Below are 18,757 nucleotides of genomic sequence, written 5' to 3'. Positions count from 1 at the left end.
AACAGTTCTTGTAGATGCAGAACTTTTGCAAAGTGGCGCTTTATCGCTAATATATACTGTGCATATATAAAACAGTTCTTGTAGATGCAGAACTTTTGCAAAGTGGCGCTTTATTGCTGATATATACTGTGCATATATTAAACAGTTCTTGTAGATGCAGAACTTTTGCAAAGTGGCGCTTTATTGCTGATATATACTGTGCATATATAAAACAGTTCTTGTAGATGCAGAACTTTTGCAAAGTGGCGCTTTATTGCTGATATATACTGTGCATATATTAAACAGTTCTTGTAGATGCAGAACTTTTGCAATGTGGCGCTTTATCACTGATATATACTGTGCATATTTATAAAACAGTTCTTGTAGATGCAGAACTTTTGCAAAGTGGCGCTTTATTGCTGATATATACTGTGCATATATAAAACAGTTCTTGTAGATGCAGAACTTTTGCAAAGTGGCGCTTTATTGCTGATATATACTGTGCATATATTAAACAGTTCTTGTAGATGCAGAACTTTTGCAAAGTGGCGCTTTATTGCTGATATATACTGTGCATATATAAAACAGTTCTTGTAGATGCAGAACTTTTGCAAAGTGGCGCTTTATTGCTGATATATACTGTGCATATATAAAACAGTTCTTGTAGATGCAGAACTTTTGCAAAGTGGCGCTTTATTGCTGATATATACTGTGCATATATAAAACAGTTCTTGTAGATGCAGAACTTTTGCAAAGTGGCACTTTATCACTGATATATACTGTGCATATATAAAACAGTTCTTGTAGATGCAGAACTTTTGCGATGTGGTGCTTTATCGCTGAAATATACTGTGCATATTTATAAAACAGTTCTTGTAGATGCAGAACTTTTGCAATGTGGCGCTTTATTGCTGAAATATACTGTGCATATATAAAACAGTTCTTGTAGATGCAGAACATATGCAATGTGGCGCTTTATCACTGATATATGCTGTGCATATATAAAACAGTTCTTGTAGATGCAGAACATATGCAATGTGGCACTTTATCGCTGATACATACTGTGCATATATAAAACAGTTCTTGTAGATGCAGAACTTTTATAATGCTGCGTTTTATTGGTGATATATACTGTGCATATATAAAACAGTTCTTGTAGATGCAGAACTTTTGCGATGTGGTGCTTTATCACTGATATATACTGTGCATATATAAAACAGTTCTTGTAGATACAGAACTTTTATAATGCTGCGTTTTATTGGTGATATATACTGTGCATATTTATAAAACAGTTCTTGTGGACATAGACCTTTTTTTAATACGGCACTTAATAGCTGATATATACTTTGCATATATTAACATATATTTTTTGTGCAGGAGGTGACCTTCTTTGCAATGTAGCACTTTACTGCTGATATATACAGATATTAAAAGACTGTAATATCCCTCTAAGCTGTTGTAATGGTGAGCAGCAGGGTTAAGTGCATTTAATCCTAGACCCAGATAACAAGAAGGAAAGTGCCCTGAGTCTATGTGCGGCAGAATGTGTACGGTGTGTGCGCTGTGTGACAGCAGAATTTGCTTTCCAGGACACACGTGCACAATAACACAGCAGGAGGACTTCTTTTTACAATAATGAAATAGGAGAAATGATTTGCTTCAGTGAATGAAAAACAAAATCACAGTAACATTGGGATATGGGAGAATTGACCAGCTATTATGCAGCACTTATGCACATAACAAATGCTTATCTCATGCAGTGCAGAGTGTAGGGATTATGGGCTCCTGAATAGACCCTACAGTTGTGACCAAGACAGGAAATGGTGTCTGTGCACGTGAGGAGATGCTGTGCAATGTGGTGTAAGGCTGCCAGCTGTGTGTCACACTTGGTGATTAGATCGGTAACTATAGATATGCTTCTATTATACTTTACTTAAATAAAGCAGTGATTTCTCCTCCCCCTGCCATCTGGTTCTGTACATGATGTGATCACTGCCATATCAGTAAAGGACGGAGGCACTGGCAGACTTTATAAACTGAGCTGTCACCCAGGGGTCAGAAGTGATATGTAAGTGAGTGTTTTTCAGAAAGAAATAGAAACAATTTGCAATATATTTTTTTAGCAAAAATGCTTCAAGCAAAACCACTATCATGTTTTAGTGACTCACAAATGCTACACACTAGCTGTGCGCCAGCACAAAACTGTCACCGCACCTGCTCAGAGAGCTGACGGTGGCTTATGTGACATAAAGTCCTCACTGACGCCATACACACCACCACTCGCTATCTGAATGCTGGTGCATGTATTGCATATGCAGCTGAAACAGTTCTAACTAGAAGCATTGTTTTAGTATATGTCTATTGTAAAAATGCTTCAATTTATAATGGAAATGCACTCATGCACATTTCAGTACTGACTATTACTAAAAATGAATATTTAAGTGTCTGTTATTTTTGGTACAGATCTTACTGGACAGACACTTGAAATACTGGAGCTGGCAACCGTAGTGAGTAAACAGTGGTCTTATAGCTGATTCTAGAACGTTTTTCAGGATATGGGACAAACTTTAGAGAATCTAGAACCTTTTTAGGATATGGGACAAGCCTTAGAGACTCTAGAACCTTTTTTAGGATATGGGACAAGCCTTAGAGACTCTAGAACCTTTTTTAGGATATGGGACAAACCTTAGAGAATCTAGAACCTTTTTTTAGGATATGGGACAAACCTTAGAGAATCTAGAACCTTTTTTTAGGATATGGGACAAACCTTAGAGAATCTAGAACCTTTTTTTAGGATATGGGACAAGCCTTAGAGAATCTAGAACCTTTTTTAGGATATGGGACAACCTTAGGGAATCTAGAACCTTTTCCAGCTCTAGTGTGCTTAGACCATGTGTGTCTGGATGTGCCAGGTGCAGATGACATATTAGTTGGTTTTGTGTAAGCTATAAATAAGCATTGCTGTGATAAGCGCACATAACCACAGGCAGGAAGCTAATGCAGGTTTTGTTTGAGAGCTGGTGATGTTACACAATGCATTTACAGCTCAGTATCTCTGCACAAATAAAAAGAAGCCTATTGGCCAATCATGTACGCTTTTCTGGATTCATATGCGTTACTTACCAGGCTACTAGCTATGGGGCTAATTGACTATTTTATTTACTATTTCTGCATTTCTCTATACATAATTAGATAAGAGGTTTTATGTAACTTGTGTCATCTGATGCTGTAGAGTTTTTCTGCTGTGGGTAAAATTCTACCGAACACAGTGTAATAGTTATGACAGGTCAACTGGCATCTCAGATAATGGGGTCTATCCCAGTTCATTGTGATTTCTGTGCAATTGTTGTACTCTGATCTATGCAATCGTGTGTAGCGTGTTGCAGGGTCAAATCCATAGTTGTATTATACAGTATTATAGCAACACTTCAGCATTAGTGGAGCATGTGGAACAGACAGAATTTTCTGAGATATTTTATAGTAAAAGCAGGAAAGTAAGTAACACTGTATATTGCAGGGTTTTCATTTTCTAAAAGGGAATATTTATCTTGTTAATGCACCCGCTACTAGCTTAAAATGCTATACACACGTGCACACTCCTGAGCTGCTAACAGTTATTTGCTGCTCTATCTAAATCATGAACATTTCATTTAGACTTTTCTGTCCATTTAACCTGATGAAAAAAATATTCTTATTAAAGTGACAGTGTAGTCACAACTAAAAATACAGTCATTTATTTTATATATACAATTTGCCATTGATACTCTTGTGAACTGCTGGTGCAATGCCGCCCCCTGCAGATTCACGGCCAATCGGCCGCTAGCAGGGGATGTCAATGAACCTGATCGTATTTGATCGTGTTGATTTCTGTCTGCGGCCTCAGAGCAGGCGGACAGGTTATGGAGCAGCGGTCTTCAGGCTGCTGCTTCATAACTTCTGTTTCCAGCGAGCCTGAAGGGGCCATACGGAGCTTGATAAATCAGCCCCTATGAGTTGAAAGTAAACGGTTTTCACTTGCGCACTAACCTAACGTGTGTAAAAAGCCGAACTTACAATATTGTTAACGTATTCCCCGATATCAGTCGATGGAGCAAAAAAAAAAAAAGAAATAACACTGACGCACGTGCAAACCCGAACGCATGATCTCAAATGTGCTAATTAGACATGAAAAACATAATTTATGTAAGAACTTACCTGATAAATTCATTTCTTTCATAGTGGCAAGAGTCCATGAGCTAGTGACGTATGGGATATACATTCCTCCCAAGAGGAGGCAAAGTTTCCCAAACCTCAAAATGCCTATAAATACACCTCCCACCTCACACATACCTTAGTTTAATGTGTAGCCAAGAAGTGAGGTGTAAAAAAAGGAGTAAAAAGCTTATAAAAAGAGGAACTGAAAAAAATTAAGTTCTTTATACAAAAAATCATAACCACAAAAAATAGGGTGGGTCTCATAGATAAATAATGTTTTCTTTCATGTAAGTGGCAAGAGTCTATGAGCTAGTGACATATGGGATACAATACCCAAGATGTGGAAGTCCACGAGTCACTAGAGAGGGAGGGATACAAATAAAAACAGCTATTTTCGCTGAGAAATTAAATCCAAAAAATAATAACGTTTTAAAAAAAAAACCAAATAAAAGGCATTAGAATCAAACTAAGACAATTGCCTGAAGAACCTTTAAATTTAGTAAATGTATGCAAAGAAGACCAAGTTGCTGCTTTGCCAATCTGATCAACTGAGGCTTCATTCTTAAGAGCCCAAGAAGTGGCAACTGATCTAGTAGAATGAGCTGTAATTCTCTGAGGCGGGGTTTGACCCGATTCCAAATAAGCTTTGTGAATAAAAAGTCTTAACCAAGCCAGAGAAATAGCAGAGGCTTTTGGACCTTTCCTGGAGCCAGAAAAAAAATAACAAATAGACTAGAAGTCTTTCTGAACTCTTTAGTAGCTTTGACATAATATTTCAAAGTTCTTATCACATCCAAAGAATGTAAAGACATTTCAAGAGTATTCTTAGGATTAGGACACATAGAAGGAACAACAATTTCTCTATTGATGTTGTTAGAATTCACAACCTTAGGCAAAAATTTAAATGAAGTCCGCAAAACAGCTTTATCTTGATGAAAAATCAGATAAGGAGACTCACAAGAGAGAGCAGACAATTCAGCAACTCTTCTAGCAGAAGAGATAGCCAAAAGAAATAACACTTTCCAAGAAAGCATTTTAATGTCCAGAGAATGCATAGGCCTCTATTTATCAACCCGTCAACCGCAAATACACTGGAATTCCGCAGCGTATTTGTGGCGAACCTGATTCGCCTTAGTTATCAAAGGCTAGAGACCGGCAAAGTAGAATTTAGTGACATAACATACGATCCGCCGGACTCAGTCCGACACAGATCGATGCTTACGTCACTCCAGATGTTCCGAAAGCAAGTTCGGCACAATCTGACTACTTTTGCTAGTTATCAAAGAACTAGCAGGTACGCTCACCACTTTTCCGGCCCAGCGTACCTGGTTTTCAATCCGCCGCCCTGGAGGCAGCGGATGCCATAGGAATCAATGGGAGTCTGACAGCAGTGAAAGTTCATGTTCGCTGCTGCCTTATATCCCATTGATTCCTATGGGAAATGTCTACAACTTATGCACCTTCTGGACAATGGTATGGAACAAGGTTTTCTGGATAGAAATACCTTTGACTATTTGTATGTTGAGTTCCCTGTGACTCCTGTGTTCCACCATCTCCCGAAGGTGCATAAGTCCCTGTTGAATGTCACTGGTCGTCCAATTGTCAGTGGGATCGGATCTCTCTTTGAAAATCTATCAGAGTGGCTTGATGCCATTCTGTGCCCTTTGGTTAAGGCTTTACCAAGCTATCTCCAAGATACTAAACATGTCCTTAGGGTTATGGACAATTTGACATGGGATCCCTCTGACAGTTGGTTACAATTTATGTTACAGCTTTATACTCCTCAATACCTCACAAATCTGGCCTTGAGGCTATGGATTATATTTTGACACACTATTCCAATTTGGATTCTGACTTTAAGCGGTATGTGATTGATGTTACAGCATTTCTTCTGAGTCACAATTATTTTGAGTTTGAGGGGGTTTACTATCTCCAGAGATGTGGGACAGCAATGGGGGCCAAGTTTGCCCCCTCCTACGCCAACCTGTTCATGGGTTGGTGGGAGCTGTCCCACATCTATGGGGATGGGAACCCCTTCAGACTCAACATCACATACTATGGTCGCTTTATTGATGACCTTCTGCTGATTTGGAGTGGCAATACCAGTGAAATGACCGAGTTCCTGATATACATCAATAATAATTATCTAAATCTAAGATTCACCCATGAAACACATATTGATACTATCAATGTCCTGGATATAACCCTTAAAGGCAATATCACAGGCAAAATTGAGACCTGTATTTACAGAAAGCCTATTTCAGGTAACTCGGTTTTACACGCTAAAAGCTGCCACCCTAAGAGTGTCTTATACTCCATAGCCAAGGGCCAGTTGATTAGAGCTAAGCGCAATTGCTCAACAGAGAAGGCGTAAACTGAACATTAAACAGATCTACTTGATCGTTTGAGTAACAGAGGTTACCCTAAAAAAGTTATCAACAGGGCAGCCAAAGAAGTACAGGGCATGGACCGCACGCCTATGCTACATGGAAGTAAAACTACTAACAGTAATCCAACTTGCAAATCTAACAAAGTAACTTTTGTAACTGATTACAGCACTGACTTTAAAGAGGTGTGCGACATTGTTAAGAAACACTTCAAACTCCTAGTGGCAGATGATAAACTCACTAACTGTGTGGCTGAAGGTATGAGATGTTCCTATCGCCGAAACAAAACTTTGGGCAATTATTTGTCACCCACAGTTTTGAGTAATCCTCGGGCCACTATAAGTTCAGGGCTTACCTCGAAGGGTATGTTTAGGTGTGGGAGCAGTAGATGCAAACCATGTGATTATATCAACATATCTGACACATTTACGTCCACTGTTACCCAACGCACATTTGATATAAACTTTTGTTTAAATTGTACATCGCAGTTTGTCATATACCTCATCACCTGCACATTGTGCAATGTCCAGTACGTAGGGCTCACGACAAGGGACATAAGATCCCGCATTAGGGAACATTTGTCCACGATCAGAGTAGGAAAATCTTCCTTGCCTATAGTTCCATATTTTTGTATCAAACACAACAAGGATGATTCTTCTTTCAAGTGGCAGGCTATAGACCACATACCACATCCTAAAAGGGGTGGGGATAGACAAAAATTGCTTGAAAAGCGCAAGATGCTTTGGATATTTAAACTCTCAACTAAAATACCTTTGGGTCTCAATGCTGAATATGACCTGATTAATTATTGGGAGTGTTCTACTTTTGATATATATATTCATCCTTACATTTTACACTAATAGTCAATTCTGAATCATTTACATCCCCAAACATTATATACTTATATACATGTTTGCTGTCTGCGTGGTATTTAACCCTGGTGAATTTGTAACATCTTTCACCTATGTTTATTACAAATATTGTTTCAATATACACCACATTATGTCTTAGTGGTTTTTCACTTCATATACACCACTTTATGTAGGTGATAATTTATGTCCTGTCCTAGTTCTCTTCACATGTTATTATCGCTTTAAATTTACTCTTATATGCCATAACATTGGCCTTAGGTTCATCCTATAATTAATTAGAACTTCAGATTTAGAACTAATTTCTATTCATTATTCATTCATCTAATGTTTATTTTGTGTAATGATGATATGTTATATATATGAGTTTTAGGATTTCAGTATCAATGCTATTATTGATTGTTTTGTTTGACAATAGTTCTGACATGTCTAGTGTCACAATAGATACAATCTGTGATGTCATATAAGGAGTATCCTTATTTGAACGAATTTTAACCAATAGGGGGTAAACACACCCTTTTTAAACTTGTAAGCTAACAATGTGTCTTTAGCAGTAGTGATTACGGCACGCCGCCGAAACGCGTATACTGTCTTAACTATACTGTCTTAACTCCTTTTGTATCTTTGTTCCTCCATGAACTTTTAACGCTTTTGCTACAATAAAAGCTATGTTTTATCTTACTGTTAATGCACTTTGCTCTTTCATTGGGTTGAAATGTCTACACCTAACACCCTAACATGTACCACGAGTCTAAACACCCCTAATCTGCCCCCCTACACCGCCACCACCTATATTACACTTATTAACCCCTAACCCCTAATAGCCGGTGAGGTAGCTCAGTCGGTAAATGCCCGACTACAAAAAAGCCTGTTTAAAAAGATCCAAGGTCACAGGTTCAAATCCCGGCAGGGCCAACTCAGCCCTTCATCCTGTCTTCAAATTGGGTAATAATAACAACTATTACTATTCAGCTGCCGATTTAGTTAATTCTGAGAGCGAGCACTGAAAAAGCGCTTTGAGTCCAACTGGGAGAAAGGCGCTATATAAATACTAGTTATTATTATCTGCCGCCCTGACACTGCCTCCACCTACATTATACTTATTAACCCCTAAACCGCCGCTCCTGGACCATGCCGCAACTAAATAAAGTTATTAACCCCTAAACCGCCGCTCCCGGACCCCGCTGCAAGTAAATAAAGTGTTTAACCCCTAAACCGCCACTCCCGGAGCGCACCGCCACCTACATTATATTTATTAACCCCTAATCAGCCCCCCTACACCGCCGCCACTATATTAATTTTATTAACCCCTAAACCTAAGTCTTACCCTAACACCCCCTAACTTAAATATTATTTAAATTAATCTAAATAAATATTCCTATAATTAAATAAATTATTCCTATTTAAAACTAAATACTTACCTGTAAAATAAACCCTAAGATAGCTACAATATAATTAATAATTACATTGTAGCTATTTTAGGATTTATTTTTATTTTACAGGCAACTTTGTATTTATTTTAACTAGGTACAATAGTTACTAAATAGTTATTAACTATTTACTAACTACCTAGCTAAAATAAATATAAAAGTACCTGTAAAATAAATCCTAACCTAAGTTACAATTACACCTAACACTACACTACAATTAAATAAATTAAATTAATTAACTACAATTACCTACAATTAAATACATTTAAATAAAATTAACTGAAGTACAACCCCCCCACTAAATTACAGAAAATAAAAAAGTAATTACAAGAATTTTAAACTAATTACACCTAATCTAAGCCTCCTAATAAAATAAAAAAGCCCCCAAAATAATAAAAAGCCCTACCCTATACTAAATTACAAATAGCCCTTAAAAGGGCTTTTTGCTGGGCATTGCCCCAAAGTAATCAGCTCTTTTACCTGTAAAAAAAGAAATACAACCCCCTCAACATTAAAACCCACCACCCACACACCCAACCCTACTCTAAAACCCACCCAATACCCCCTTAAAAAAACCTAACACTAACCCCCTGAAGATCACCCTACCTTGAGCCGTCTTCACCCAACCGGGCAGAAGTGGTCCTCCAGACGGTCCAAAGTCTTCATCGAATCCGGGCAGAAGAGGTCCTCCAGACGAGCAGAAGTCTTCATCCAGGCGGCATCTTCTATCTTCTTCCATCCAATGAGGAGCGGCTCCATCTTGAAGACATCCAACGCGAAGAATCCATCCAGACCTATGACTACCCGATGAATAACGGTTCCTTTAAATGACGTCATCCAAGATGCCGTCCCTTGAATTACGATTGACTGATAGAATGATTGGAACAGCCAATAGAATGTGAGGTCAATCCTATTGGCTGATTGGACCAGCCAATCGGATGGAACTTCAATCCGATTGGCTGATTGCATCAGCCAATAGGATTTTTCCTACCTTAATTCCGATTGGCTGATAGAATTTATCAGCCAATCGGAATTCAATGGACGCCATCTTGGATGATGTCATTTAAAGGAACCGTCATTCATCGGGTAGCCGTCGGTCTGGATGGATGCTCCGCGTCAGATGTCTTCAAGATGGAGCCGCTCCTCGTCGGATGGAAGAAGATAGAAGATGCCGCCTGGATGAAGACTTCTGCTCGACTGGAGGACCTCTTATGCCCGGATTTGATGAAGACTTCAGACCGTCTGGAGGACCACTTCTGCACGGCTGAAGGGGGCTTAGATTAGGTGTAATTAGTTTAAAATTCTTGTAATTATTTTTTTATTTTCTGTAATTTAGTGTTTTTTTCTTTTGTACTTTAGTTAATTGTATTTAATTGTATTTAATTGTAGGTAATTGTAGTTAATTAATTTATGCCTAGATTTAGAGTTCTGCGTTAGCCATCAAAACCAGCGTTAGGGGCTCCTAACGCTGGTTTTGGGCTACCGCTGGTATTTAGAGTCAGTCAGGAAAGGGTCTAATGCTCCCTTTGCAGCCACGACTTTTCCATACCGCAGATCCCCTACGCCATTTGCGTATCCTATCTTTTCAATGGGATCTTTCTAACGCCGGTATTTAGAGTCTTGGCTGAAGTGAGCGTTAGAAATCTAACGACAAAACTCCAGCCGCAGAGAAAAGCCAGGAGTTAAGAGCTTTCTGGGCTAACGCCGGTTCATAAAGCTCTTAACTACTGTGCTCTAAAGTACACTAACACCCATAAACTACCTATGTACCCATAAACCAAGGCCCCCCACATCGCCGCCACTCTATTAAATTTTTGTAACCCCTAATCTGCCAACCGCACACCGCCGCAACCTACATTATCCCTATGTACCCCTAATCTGCTGCCCCTAACACCGCCGACCCCTATATTATATTTATTAACCCCTAATCTGCCGCCCCCAACGTTGCCGCCGCCGCCTACCTACAATTATTAACCCCTAATCTGCCGACCGGACCTCACCGCTACTATAATAAATGTATTAACCCCTAATCCGCCTCACTCCTGCCTCAAAAACCCTATAATAAATAGTATTAACCCCTAATCCGCCTCACTCCCGCCTCAAAAACCCTATAATAAATAGTATTAACCCCTAATCTGCCCTCCCTAACATCACCGACACCTAACTGCAAGTATTAACCCCTAATCTGCCGACCGGACCTCGCCGCTACTCTAATAAATGTATTAACCCCTAAAGCTAAGTCTAACCCTAACCCTAAAACCCCCCTAAATTAAATATAATTTTTTATCTAACGAAATAAATGATTTCTTATTAAATAAATTATTCCTATTTAAAGCTAAATACTTACCTGTAAAACAAAACCCTAATATAGCTACAATATAAATAATAATTATATTGTAGCTTTTTTAGGATTAATATTTATTTTACAGGCAACTTTGTATTTATTTTAACCAGGTACAATAGCTATTAAATAGTTAATAACTATTTAATAGCTACCTAAGTTACAATTAAACCTAACACTACACTATCAATAAATTAATTAAATAAAATACCTACAATTATCTACAATTAAACCTAACACTACACTATCAATAAATTAATTACATACAAATACCTACAAATAAATACAATTAAATAAACTAACTAAAGTACAAAAAATAAAAAAAGAACTAAGTTACAAAAAATTAAAAAATAATTTACAAACATTATAAAAATATTACAACAATTTTAAGCTAATTACACCTACTCTAAGCCCCCTAATAAAATAACAAAGACCCCCAAAATAAAAAAATGCCCTACCCTATTCTAAAATAAAAATTGAAAAGCTCTTTTACCTTACCAGCCCTTAAAAGGGCCTTTTGCGGGGCATGCGCCAAAGAATTCTGCTCTTTTGCCTGTAAAAAAAAACATACAATACCCCCCAACATTACAACCCACCACCCACATACCCCTAATCTAACCCAACCCCCCTTAAATAAACCTAACACTAAGCCCCTGAAGATCTCCCTACTTTGTCTTCACCACGCTGGGTATCACCGATCCGTCCAGAAGAGGGTCCGAAGTCTTCATCCAAGCCCAAGCGGGGTCTGAAGAGGTCCATCATCCGGCTGAAGTCTTGATCCAAGCGGGGACTGAAGAGGTCCATCATCCGTCTGAAGACTTGATCCAAGCGGGGGCTGAAGAGGTCCATCATCTGGCTGAAGTCTTCTATCAAGCGGCATATTCATCCATCCTGGCCGATGACTTCCCGACGAATGACGGTTCCTTTAAGGGACGTCATCCAAGATGGCGTCCCTCGAATTCCGATTGGCTGATAGGATTCTATCAGCCAATCGGAATTAAGGTAATAAAATTCTGATTGGCTGATGGAATCAGCCAATCAGATTCAAGTTCAATCCGATTGGCTGATCCAATCAGCCAATCAGATTGAGCTTGCATTCTATTGGCTGATCGGAACAGCCAATAGAATGCGAGCTCAATCTGATTGGATCAGCCAATCGGATTGAACTTGAATCTGATTGGCTGATTCCATCAGCCAATCAGAATTTTCCTACCTTAATTCCGATTGGCTGATAGAATCCTATCAGCCAATCGGAATTCGAGGGACGCCATCTTGGATGACATTTTTTAAAGGAACCGTCATTCATCGGGAAGTCGTCGGCCAGGATGGATGTTCCGTGTTGGCAGGATGAAGATGGAGCCGGAAGAAAGAAGATTGAAGATGCCGTTTGATAGAAGACTTCAGCTGGATGATGGACCTGTTCAGCCCCCGCTTGGATCAAGAATTCAGCCGGAAGATGAACCTCTTCAGCCCCCGCTTAGATCAAGACTTCAGCCGGATGATGGACCTCTTCAGCCCCCGCTTGGATCAAGACTTCAGCCAGATGATGGACCTCTTCAGCCCCCGCTTGGGCTTGGATGAAGACTTCGGACCCTCTTCTGGACGGATCGGTGATACCTGGCATGGTGAAGACAAGGTAGGGAGATCTTCAGGGGCTTAGTGTTATGTTTATTTAAGGGGGGTTTGGGTTAGATTAGGGGTATGTGGGTGGTGGGTTGTAATGTTGGGGGGGTATTGTATGTTTTTTTTACAGGCAAAAGAGCAGAATTCTTTCTTTTAAGGGCTGGTAAGATAAAAGAGCTTTTCATTTTATATTTTAGAATAGGGTAGGGCATTTTTTTATTTTGGGGGGCTTTGTTATTTTATTAGGGGACGTAGAGTAGGTGTAATTAGCTTAAAATTGTAATATTTTTAAAATGTTTGTAAATTATTTTTTTATTTTTTGTAACTTAGTTCTTTTTTTATTTTTTGTACTTTAGTTAGTTTATTTAATTGTATTTATTTGTAGGTATTTGTATGTAATTAATTTATTGATAGTGTAGTGTTAGGTTTAATTGCAGATAATTGTAGGTATTTTATTTAATTAATTTATTGATAGTGTAGTGTTAGGTTTAATTGTAACTTAGGTTAGGATTTATTTTACAGGTAATTTTGAAATTATTTTAACTAGGTAGCTATTAAATAGTTATTAACGATTTAATAGCTATTGTACCTGGTTAAAATAAATACAAAGTTGCCTGTAAAATAAATATTAATCCTAAAATAGCTACAATATAATTATTATTTATATTGTAGCTATATAAGGGTTTATTTTACAGGTAATTATTTAGCTTTAAATAGGAATAATTTATTTAATAAGAAATAATTTATTTTGTTAGATAAAAATTATATTTAACTTAGGGGGGTGTTAGTGTTAGTAGATAGTTTAGTTAATTTATTTATTGATAGTGTAGTGTTAGGTTTAATTGTAACTTAGGTTAGGATTTATTTTACAGGTAATTTTGTTATTATTTTAACTAGGTAGCTATTAAATAGTTAATAACTATTTAATAGCTATTGTACCTAGTTAATATAACAATATAATTATTCGTTATATTGTAGCTATATTAGGATTTATTTTACAGGTAAGTATTTAGCTTTAAATAGGATTAATTTATTTAATAAGATTTATTTTATTTCGTTAGATTTAAATTATATTTAACTTAGGGGGGTGTTAGGGTTAGACTTAGCTTTAGGGGTTAATACATTTATTAGAGTGGCGGTGAGGTCCGGTCGGCAGATTAGGGGTTAATACTTGAAGTTAGGTGTCGGTGATGTTAGGGAGGGCCCTATTTATTATAGGGTTTTTGAGGCGGGAGTGAGGCGGATTAGGGGTTAATAACTTTATTATAGTAGCGGTGAGGTCCGGTCGGCAGATTAGGGGTTAATAAGTGTAGGTAGGTGGCAGCGACGTTGGGGGCGGCAGATTAGGGGTTAATAAATATAATATAGGGGTTGGCGGTGTTAGGGGCAGCAGATTAGGGGTACATAGGGATAACGTAGGTAGCGGCGGTGTACGGAGCGGCAGATTAGGGGTTAATAATAATATGCAGGGGTCAGCGATAGCGGGGTCGGCAGATTAGGGGTTAATAAGTGTAAGGCTAGGGGTGTTTAGACTCGGGGTACATGTTAGGGTGTTAGATGCAGACATAGGAAGTGTTTCCCCATAGGAAACAATGGGGTTGCGTTAGGAGCTGAACGCTGCTTTTTTTTGCAGGTGTTAGGTTTTTTTTTCAGCTCAAACTGCCCTATTGTTTCCTATGGGGGAATCGTGCACGAGCACGTTTTTGAAGCTGGCCGCGTCCATAAGCACCGCTGGTATTTAGAGTTGCAGTGGCGGTAAATTATGCTATACGCTCCCTTTTTGGAGCCTAACGCAGCCCTTCTGTGAACTCTAAATAACAGCGGTATTTAAAAGGTGCGGGGGGAAAAAAGCATGCATAGCTAACGCACCCCTTTGGCTGCAGAACTCTAAATCTAGGCGTTAATTTATTTAATTGTAGTGTAGTGTTAGGTGTAATTGTAACTTAGGTTAGGATTTATTTTGCAGATAATTTTGTCTTTATTTTAGCTAGGTAGCTATTAAATAGTTAATAACTATTTAATAACTATTCTACCTAGTTAAAATAAATACAAAGTTGCCTGTAAAATAAAAAAAAACCCTGAGATAGCTACAATGTAGCTAGTTATATTGTAGCTTGCTTAGGGTTTATTTTACAGGTAAGTATTTCGTTTTAAATAGGAATAATTTAGTTAATAATAGTACATTTATTTAGATTTATTTCAATAATATTTAAGTTAGCGGGTGTTAGGGTTAGACTTAGTTAGGGGTTAATTCATTTAATATAGTGGTTGCGGTGTAGGAGGGGGCAGATTAGGGGTTTATAAATGTATGTGGCGGTGGGCTCCGGGAGCGGCGGTTTAGGGGTTAAACATTTTATTTAGTTGCGGCGGGGTCCGGGAGTAGCTGGATAGGGGTTAATAACTTTATGTAGGTGGCGGCGGTATAGGGGGTGGCATATTAGGGGTTAATATGTATAATGTAGGTGGCGGTGGGCTCCGGGAGCGGCAGTTTAGGGGTTAATAACTTTATGTAGGCACGGCGGGGTCTGGGAGCGGCGGTTTAGGGGTTAATAACTTTATTTAGTTGCGGGGGGCTCCGGGAGCGGCGGTGTCAGGGTGTCAGGAATCAGACAAGAAGTGCAAAAATAATCACACCTTTATTAATAGCAAAAAATAATAAAAAGTCCACAAGTCAAATAACAAGCCAGGAGTCAAAACTAGAGCTGGTAGTCAGACAAGCCGAGTCAGGAGCCAAAGCGAGTAGTCAGACGAGCCGGAATCAGGAACAAGGAGAACAGCAGAGTCAGGAACAAGCCAGGGATCAGGAACCAGGAGGGAAGTCAGACAGTCAGGTAATACACAGGAGCTCTCACAAACAAGTCTGAGACAACGGAAAGGCAAAGCATACTGAACAAAGGCCCTTTAAATAATAAGTGATGACATCACAATTCTGAGACTGCATCCTGTCTCACATGGATGATGTAAACCAGTCTGGCCATAAAAGGAAGTACAGGAAGTGAGCAGCATCTCCCAGAATGCACCAAAGTCAGCAAGAGAGGTGAGTAAAATGGCTGCCAGCAGCAAATGGCAAACCCTGCAACGGAGAACCCTGCAACGGAGATAACATAACCTAGGAAGGTTACTTGAGTCTGATGGAACTCATCAAGTTTACAAAACAGGCCTTTCTCACGTAGTCTCTGAAGAACCTGTGTAACATCAGAACGATGAGCCTCAAGTGTGGGTGAGTGTATGAGGATGTTGTCTAAGTACACCACAACACACTGTTGCAACATATCTCGTAGGACATCATTAATAAATTCCTGGAAAACAGCAGGAGCATTACATAGGCCAAAGGGCATTACAAGATACTCATAATGCCCCCTCCTGGTGTTAAATGCTGTTTTCCATTCGTGGCCCTCCTTGATCCTAACGAGATTGTACGCTCCTCTCAAATCAAGCTTAGTAAAGACCGAAGCTCCCTTGAGGCGGTCAAAGAGTTCCGTAATGAGCGGAATAGGGTAAGCATTCTTAATGGTAAGACGATTAAGACCCCTATAATCGATGCATGGTCTTAACTCGCCATCCTTTTTCTTCACAAAGAAGAAGCCAGCCTCTGCGGGAGAGCAGGATTTGCGGATGATCCCCCGCGACAGAGCATCGGAAACATACTCCTCCATAGCACAATTCTCTGCAACAGACAGAGGGTAAACCCGGCCCCGAGGAGGAATGGCTCCGGGTTGCAGGTCTATGGCACAATCGTAAGACCGGTGAGGAGGTAACGTACTGGCACGCACCTTGTCAAAAACGTCTAGGAACTCTCGGTACTCCTCTGGCAATTGAGATACTGAAGAAGTGCACAAGACTTTAACTCGTTTCTGAAGACAAGTGGAAATACACTGCGGAGACCACGACAAAATTTCAGACCTGCGCCAGTCGAGACTGGGATTGTGCTTTTGGAGCCAGGGATAACCCAGAACAACTGGAAAATGTGGAGAGTTTATCACCTGGAACTGGAGGGTTTCAAAATGGAGAGCCCCAACAGCCATGGAAAACGGAGCAGTTTCGTGAGTAACGAGTGCGGGCTGAAGGGGCCTGCCATCAATGGCCTCAATAGCAAGCAGAATGGACCGAGGCAAAACAGGAATGGAGTGCTTCGATACAAAAGCACTGTCAATGAAATAGCCCGCAGCACCGGAGTCAACAAGAGCCTAGGTGACTATGGAGGAGTCCACCCAGGAAAGGACAACTGTGACCAAAGGTTTCTCCTTTAGCGGTTCCGGGGTCAAGGATAAACCACCTAAGGTCTGCCCCCGACAGGACCTTAGGTGTGAGCGTTTCCCGGCCGTGTAGGACAAGACTTCAAAAGGTGGCCCTGTAACCCACAATAGAGGCAGAGCCCCTCCCTCCTCCTAAAGGCCCTCTCCACCGCGGAGAGATGTGTGAATCCCAACTGCATCGGCTCAGCAGTACCTGGTGACTCGGGACCAGGAGGCATGGGAGGAGAGGGAGGCATGGGTGAGAAAGTAGACACATAGGAGACAACGGTACAGGAGGCTTCCGCAAGCGCTCCTTGGAAGAAGGCCTCTCACTTAGTCTGATGTCAATTAGGATCAAAAAAGACACCAATGCCTCGAGATCTTCTGGTAAATCTCTGGCAGCAACTTTGTCTTTAATCGCATCAGAGAGTCCATGAAAGAAGGCGGCAACAAGGGCTTCATTGTTCCAGCCTACCTCTGCTGCAAGCGTACGGAACTCAATGGCATACTGAGCAACAGATCTTGTACCTTGCTGAATCGACATGAGTCGTTTAGCAGCAGAGGAGGAGCGAGCTGGAACATCAAGTACCCTTCGAAAGGAGGCCACAAATTCAGGGTAATTTGAAATCACAGGTTTATTAGTCTCCCACAAGGGATTAGCCCAGGCAAGAGCTGTGTCAGAGAGTAATGAGATGAGAAATCCCACCTTAGCTCTGTCAGAGGGAAACGTCTGAGGTAACATCTCAAAGTAAATGCCCACCTGGTTCAAAAACCCTCTGCACTGATTAGGATCACCTCCATATCGCTGAGGTAGAGGTGCAGAACCGGACAAGCTCCTGGTAGGACTAGGTGCATCAGTGGAAACAGGAGCAGCCATAACTTGCGGGACACTTTGGTCCAAATGTGCAGTGCTAGTCAGCAGGGTTTGCAAATTGATCCAAGCGGTGATCCTGTTCATCCATCCTGGAAATTATGGCAGGTAAAGGTGGATTATTAGCACCATCAAGATTCATGGCCTTTGCGTAATGTCAGGGTGCCAGGAATCAGACTGAGACGAGAAGTGCAAAAATAATCAGACCTTTATTAATAGCAAAAAAATAATAAAAAGTCCACAAGTCAAAAAACAAGCCAGGAGTCAAAACCAGAACTGGTAGTCAGACAAGCCGAGTCAGGAGCCAAAGCGAGTAGTCAGACGAGCCGGAATCAGGAACAAGGAGAACAGCAGAGTCAGGAACAAGCCAGGGATCAGGAACCAGGAGGGACGTCAGACAGCCAGGTAATACACAGGAGCTCTCAAAAACAGGTCTGAGACAACGCAAGGGCAAAGCATACTGAATAAAGGCCCTTTAAATAATAAGTGATGACATCACAATTCTGAGACTGCATCCTATCTCACATGGATGATGTAAATCAGTCTGGCCATAAAAGGAAGTACAGGAAGTGAGCAGCATCTCCCAGAATGCACCAAAGTCAGCAAGAGAGGTGAGTAAAATGGCTGCCAGCAGCACATGGCAAACAAGTCAGGAAAAAACCCTGAAAGGCGGTTTAGGGGGTAAACAGTTTAGTATAGTGTGGGTGCTTAGTGACAGTATAGCAAGAAATCTGTAAAAAAGCCGAAGAGCAGCGAGATCGATGACTGTTAGTTAACAATAGTCCGCTGCTCATCGCCCCGTACTTGGTGCGCAGCTTTTTGACAGCT

Source organism: Bombina bombina, chromosome 6 (assembly GCF_027579735.1).
Source record: "Bombina bombina isolate aBomBom1 chromosome 6, aBomBom1.pri, whole genome shotgun sequence".
Classification (NCBI taxonomy): Eukaryota; Metazoa; Chordata; class Amphibia; order Anura; family Bombinatoridae; genus Bombina; species Bombina bombina.
This window is presented reverse-complemented; position numbering follows the sequence as displayed.